We start from the raw sequence: 7,601 nt of genomic DNA, 5'->3' as shown, positions 1-7,601 counted from the left end.
AAATTTAATATTAAGTTAGTTATAAAACGTTTTGAGTTAAAATAATACTATTATATATATGTGTATATGTATATATAACAAGACGATTTATAAAAGCTAATGACCAAAACACTCTAAGTTACATTTTGAATGATTTGGTTATTGATAAGTTAAGTTTATATTTTTGTTAAAGGTACACATCACGAAACGTAAAGTGTTAGTTTCCTAAGCGTACGAACTGTCGTTCGAAAAACCGAAGCCAGGACATGAGTCGAGTAACAACTTACGAGTCATTGGAACAAAAATTACAAATCAACTATGTGCGTAAATAAAATATAATATTTAAATAATTATAAAGATTAAATATAATAAATAATTTAAAACGTGTGTCGGCAAGAAAAATAAATGGATACCAGCTGCCCAGGTCGATCATGCGATCGCATGATAAAACCAAACACATCCCATGCGATCGCATGGGATGGCTAGACTGATCAGATGTTATATAACGCGAAGTCTGGTGACCGAATTCATTCCACAAATTATCAATCATTCTCCCTACTCTTCTTATACATATATATATAATAATAATAATAATAATAATAATAATAATAATAATAATAATAATAATAATAATAATAATAATAATAATAATAATAATAAGTTGACAGGGTCTTCTCCTTTGACACAGTCTGGGCTTTCTGACTTTGTCCCTGAACGTGCTGTGGTTGATGCGGCTCGTCGGAAGCGGGTCAAGTACGAATCTAGCTGTCAGGCAATTGGTTATGGTTTCATTCCTTTCTCATTTTCTTCCCTTGGGGAATTAGAAAAGGATGCTGTTTCTTTGCTAAAGCGGGTTCAGAAGAGTTCGATGGCGCAAGATATTGGTGCCGGTGCTGCTGCTCATATTTTTACTAGGATAGGTTTTGCTATTGCTAGAGGTGTGGGGGCCCAGATTGTCTCTAGGCTTCCCACTAATTTTTTGTAAGTTTTAATACTTTTAAGTTTATAATAATAATAATAATAATAATAATAATAATAATAATAATAATAATAATAATAATAATAATTATTATTATTATTATTATTATTATTATTATTATTATTATTATTATTATTATTATTATTATTATTATAATTATAATTATAATAATAATAATAAAGTATTGGTTTTCAACTGATTTTGTAAGTACGTGCATCATGTAGTTTAATACTACCTCCGTCCTATTACAAGTGTCTACTTACTTTTTGTATACAGTTTTAGAAAATCACACTAACTTCATTATCCACCAATAAGAAATCTTCACTCTCCAGAATAACCTCTTATTATTGGTTGAAAACTTGAAATACAAAGTGAACACTTGAATAGCAATGTAGACACTTGTGGCAGGACGGAGAAGTATGTTTTAGTAATTTGATATAAATGTGTTCTATGTTATATAGATTCGATTTGCATCGTGCTAGTCTCTATTTTTTTGTATGCGTAGGTTTATATATATAAAAACATTGTGATCATGTGATGAGAGTTATGTAGATTAAGAATAAACTAAAACACTAATATGTGTAATTCTATACATTCATTTCATCCAACGTGCAGAATTATTAATAGAATCGAGGAATATTCATTTGAGTCCATAAATTAAGTTGAGATTCAAGGGATCAATGAGAGTGCGACATGTGTCGCGAAAATCACATGTGATTGGAAAAAAAAAATTAAAAAAATTTTTTTGAAAAAAAAAATTTAAATTTTTTTTTTCGAAATTTAAAAAAAAAAAAATTTTAAATTTTTTTTTTTCCAATCACATGTGATTTACCTGCACAATCACATGCGATTGAATTGTACAATCACATGTGCTTGGATTTGCCATGCACAATCACATGTGATTGGGTTTACAATCACATGTGATTGACATGCATAATCACATGTGATTTTTTAAAAAAAAAAAATTCGGAAAAAAAAGTTTCGAAAAAAATTCGAAAAAAAAATTTCGAAAAAAATTAAAAAAAAAAATTTTGATTTTTTTTTTCCAATCACATGTGATTTTCGCGCCACATGTCGCGTTCTCATTGGTCCCTTTGTTTTCAAGCAAATTTAAGGATGCAAGTGATTACAACTATCTTGTAAGCAAATAAAAAACATAAGTGTTGCTTCAACTGATATTTCATTGATCTATTCAAAAAAGATCACAAAAGCAATACATCAACAATCACATATTTCACCCAATTTATTTTGGTCAGATATTTACCCTTTAACCAATAAGATATAAATCTTAACCTAAACTAACTCATTCATTAGTTAATAGTTAATGGGTGAGAGAGATCACTTTTAAGTCTACATCGCAAAAGTGTTTACAACTGTCAGCAGAGTTTTATATAATGTTATTTGCGTTATACCGGAGTACCATTCAATAATGTCACTCTATTCTCAACACCACAAATAAACGCCTATAAATACCTATTCAAAAGTTTGAGTATATGTAAGAAGACTACAAACCGCCGCTACCATTCAACGAACACAAAACAATAAGCAAGTTATTACCATTCAAAAAACACAAAACAATAAGCATCCTCTTATCATTTTATTTAAACTGTATCAACCATTAACAAAATCAAAAAGCTATTTACCATATGAATACCCTTTACCCAAAAAAAAACTCTATAAAACTAAATTTCTTAAAAAAAATTCCCAAACCACCTAAATGCATATGAACCAAACAACAGAAGATGCAGTGACAACAATACACAAACTAAGAAACACAAATAAGCATCTACAACTCTATTATCAACAAACATAATCTGTATATAAATATACCATTACAATAGTACCAAACTATATTATCAATAATACTCCATCAGCATCAATATATGAAGATATTGCAACCTTGTGTTGAAGTTGTAAAGCTGGCTGAGAAACTAAGCCAACATCCTGATGTAGTTGATCATTTGAGGAACGCAAAATTTCTAATCAAGTGAAATAACAACCGTATGAGATAAAAAAAATATTGAAACCAAGTAATTACCAGAAAGATTGGTTTCATATAAATTTGCAGCTGGTGACAAATGACTACCCATAAAAAAATCTATACTTCATCAATTCCTGCAAAATTGAGATCCTGATCAGTTGAAGCTAAAATTTTCAGTTCCATTTTCATTAAGTTCCATATGCAGAGTGTTATTGTGGGATTCGGGACTATGACGACCCAGTCAACCTATAAATGTTGGTGTTTATCTTCTTATATGAGTGTGATAGCGAACGATTCCAAGAGCAGATAGGCATTTTTAACTTTTGAAGTCAAAACTAAAACATCAAAAAAGCTTCCAAATTTCATTAAACAATATTGTAGGGGTTACCTTGCATTTCAAAAGGTTGAAGTCATCGTAGGAGATCGACTGATATATATAAAGGACATAACACAGAAATTGTTGCTTCTTTTGACTACCAAAGTTCTTTATACAAAGACCACATTATGTTGTTTACAGATTTCTCAACAACAAACCTGCACATAAGAATTCAGCGTTAATAAAGAGCATCTAAGATCCGAAATTTATATGTATGTATGCATTCAGAAAGCGATAGCTTAGACATTACCATGGACCCCCAGCAAGTTGCTTACCTTATCCTTGGCCAATTGTGTAACACCAAAAACCTTTATGGGATCCTAAGAAATCCCCTGTATCCGCTTTAAATAATATACCCTATTTTCCACCGGTATGTCTCCCTCAAAGTCATAGAATTTAGACACCATTAGCATCCAAATCAAAATCACGATGTGACTCAATAAACCTTAAATCTTTCTATAAAAACTACCACATTGGTAACACGCATGAGAACAGAAGAGTTATAGAGTCGCAGTCCTTCCATTTATTGGTACGTCCTAAATGAGTGTTTTGTATATCCAATCAACTCATTTGACATATCGATTCCCCTTTTAAGATTCTCTATTTTACTAAGGGGGTTTGAAATTAATAAAACCCAAATTAACCATTCGTTACGTAAATGGATTATAATTTCCAGGTGAGGAAAACAATGTAATATAAAATTGATTGGAGATGACAATAGCAATTCTTACATGATGTCTCTATATTTTGTAATGACCATGGAGAAAATAATCCAAATGTGTTACACCTGCATAGAATGTTACTTAGAAGTAACTTTAGATAGCATATGGCGTACTTAAAAGTCCAACTGGTCTATCCATAAACACTATATCTGTTATGCACACAATTGACTTATTATTGCTAAACATAACTACATAAGTAATAGAGGTTATAGTGAGACAGAACTTCGTCACCTGCTTTCGTAAAGCTGATCTCCTTATAAACTACTGCTCCAAGAACAACCACATAAAACCAGCAAACATTACATTGCATTAAGTATCAAGTACCTTTTATGATAACATAAATGAAAAAACACATATACAAACAGTCAAATTACCTTTTACATCATCAACTAATGCAGACTCACTTCCATTTAACGACCAGATACGTTAGTTCCATTAAATAGTTTCTTTCAAAACATCAATTATCAATTTGATTATAATATCACATTTGAATATAGCTGATCAAACATTTAAACAAAAAAAACAAACATAAAAAAACCACAAAATGTGTACATTACTACTAATTGACGAAAAACTGATAATTAGCATATTATTAGCAACAGTTACCTATATAATCGTTAATTAATATAATGATAAGAATAATTAACTTGATTTGAAATATCACAGATAAAAAAAATGTTAATGATACCGTTTTGATTACAGCTCTTCGATAGTATAGATCATCAGCGGAGATCTCAGATATTTATCAACATCGACATCGAGGGAGATCTTCGTTATTTCAGAACAACAACAGAGTTCATCGTCCGAGCGAAGATCTGGCTATAAACTTTAGAAAACCCTAATCAAATCAAATTCAAAATAAACCCTAATCGTTACTTAAAAATCCTAATGTTTCAAGCAACAATTCACAAAATCATATCGAACAACAATAGCATAGAACAATTTTTGTTAAAAAAATATATATGTTCACCCATGTTTTGACCCATATTACCCGTGTATACCCATTAGCCAAGCCAACCAAACTTGATTTTCTTTGATGAAACCTTTTAAAAATAGAAAAATCATAATACATAACAGCATCCATTATATACATTGAGAATAAAAGAAATAGACTTACATTACTATCACATGAAGCGCTTTCAACAGTTTAAAACTGAACTGTATAATTTGTAAGTATACATGTATCCCAAGCTGCACATAATACAAACTTCAATATTAAGTGATTTTATATTCTGCCAAAGTCACCAACTGTTAAAGAATGGTTGGTTATCAACCGTTACAATGACTGGTGAAACTTTCACAAGCCTGCATCACGAACATATAGAAAAATAAGTGATTTTATTATTATGTCAAAGTCATCAATAAAAGTTGTACAAACTAAAATCTAGTTTTAAACATTGAACAACTTATATACACATAAAAATATTGTAAATACTTTAAGGTCCTGGAATCAACATAGTTAAACATAAGTTGCATTATTAACAATACTCCGTATAAGTTTAACATGTTACCTTTAAAATCAAGCATAATCTCATCTCTCATCTCTTCCTTCTAATGATTGTATCCCGATTCATTCGAATCGATCACACAATGATTCTGCATAACAAATAAACAAAATTCCTTAATCAAACCCTTAAAACTTTAACTTTGCAAATCATCACACTAAGATTCAATTGGAGCATAAATTATATACAATCAAACAAATTTAATGATAACAACATATATATAATCATATCATAATTCATAATTCATATTCATAATCAAAATTAAAACAAAAGAGTTACAAAAATCATTACATAAATGGTGTCAGAATAGTCTTTGAGAGGTTTTGAAGGGGTTCTCTCAATTTCAACAACTAATATTATAACCACTGATCTATTCAAACATTTTAAAATAATACTTAACCAACTTTAACTTTGATTGTGCTCTGTGACAATATTATTACTTGACCTCTGCTTAATAATAATATAACAGTAAACGATAATCATAATCTCGTCAATCAGCACCAAATAGATCAAATATTTAAGACTTGAAAACATTCAGCGAGTTTCAAAATAAAATACTTTATTACATATATTGAAACCCTAAATCAGTTTTACCTGTGAATTTAACCCACGCGATGGCTGTGAATGCGTATTGAAACCCGACATTATTATTCGATCGTTGTCGTGGACAATTTATACAGGAGTTGCATAAATCAGTGTCTCGAATGATATTAAATCGGTTGGGTAATATCAATATTTCATTTGTATTTGACAATCTAAAAAACGGAAAGGATTATGATAATTTTCTGGGATGAATCGCCTTTTTGTGTAGAAAGGAGCAAAATGTATGAAACCCTAAAAAATGTTTGATAAGGCACTGTTAAGCGTAATCTCAACCCGTCTTTAGTTTTGGGTTGGGATGATTCTTAGGCACATTTTACTTTTTTTTTTTTTTTTTTTATACTCACACACCAATTTAAAGAAATGGAGTATTATTAGAAGAGTAAATAGTTAAAATAGGTATGTTGATGTGTTAGAATCATCTCTCTTTCTTTAAGATTATTTTTTACAATAAACAATTAAAATAGATGAGGGAGACAAATATTGAGTGATCAATAGTTGTAATTAAAAGTTAGATCTTTAATCCAATGGTCCATTTTACTCCATTTAAATTTTTTAAAATTTGATTAGCAAAATTTGACTTTGTTATTAACCTTATACTAATACTAAACCCCCAACGGGTTTTGGTCGTTTTGACCCCAACCCCCCACAAAAAATGGCAAAACGACAATAGTAGAAAAGGGGAAAAAAAAACCAAACACCCCCTCAACTTTCTCCCAACTTTCAAATCCAACCCCTCTTTCAGGGGTTAAACATGAAACTTAATATTTTAACTAAAAATCTTAATTAAACTTCACCCATTTTTTCAACGGGACATATCTTTCCGCTCGCCTCGCGTTAAATTTTTTCAAAACACACCGTTCAACTCAAAAAAACCTTATGAACACAACGGGACTAACTATACGCGAAACGGACACTTCTAAAAAAAACGCTAAATATCTCGGATATATTTAATACATACACACACCTAGGTACTATCTATTCTGTAAATACATAACGCTCCGTTAACTATGAATGCGCAACCCAGAAGCCCCGCAGCATCGCGCGGGCCCATTTTACTAGTTATATATAACATAGATAGATATAGATATAGATATAGATAGTGTATCCCTGACTAGTGCTCGAGTATATAGGATTATGCATGCTTGTATGTTTAATATTGTCGTTAGATAGGTTGTGATGAATCCTGAATTAGATACATATGCTACTAGGATAAGGTATATGTTATACATGTCGTTGGAAAGCTGACGAAGAATCAATAACTTTTCATTTAGGAATCGTGTGGTTTTGATGAACGGTTTAAAAGATATAGTCACATGAATTATTATTAATTTTAGTATTATTATTATTATTAAAAATGATTATTATTACATCGTCGTTATTATCATCATTATAATTATTGTTTATTATTATTATTATTATTATTATTATTATCATTATTGTTATCAATATAGGTATT

General features: G+C 30.1%; 1 long non-coding RNA gene across 4 annotated transcripts; it reads right to left on the bottom strand.

The window, feature by feature from the left end:
• Positions 1–2,666: 2,666 nt before the first annotated feature.
• On the bottom strand, positions 2,667–6,387 carry LOC139892470 (uncharacterized). Of its 4 annotated transcripts, none has more exons than XR_011774089.1 (7): positions 6,137–6,387; positions 5,549–5,633; positions 5,155–5,342; positions 4,047–4,875; positions 3,328–3,691; positions 2,997–3,073; positions 2,667–2,902 (listed from the first exon to the last, which is right to left on the bottom strand). It is a non-coding gene; the product is annotated as an uncharacterized lncRNA (long non-coding RNA). The 4 variants fall into 4 exon arrangements; XR_011774087.1 differs by having other exon boundaries at positions 2,667–3,073; positions 4,047–4,102; positions 4,269–4,875; XR_011774088.1 differs by having other exon boundaries at positions 2,667–3,073; positions 5,155–5,228; positions 5,312–5,342.
• Between the last annotated feature and the right edge of the window lie 1,214 nt (positions 6,388–7,601).

Source organism: Rutidosis leptorrhynchoides, chromosome 2 (genome assembly GCF_046630445.1).
Source record: "Rutidosis leptorrhynchoides isolate AG116_Rl617_1_P2 chromosome 2, CSIRO_AGI_Rlap_v1, whole genome shotgun sequence".
Lineage (NCBI taxonomy): Eukaryota > Viridiplantae > Streptophyta > Magnoliopsida > Asterales > Asteraceae > Rutidosis > Rutidosis leptorrhynchoides.
Note: the sequence above shows the minus strand (reverse complement) of the source record. Positions and strands in the feature narration are given on the sequence as shown.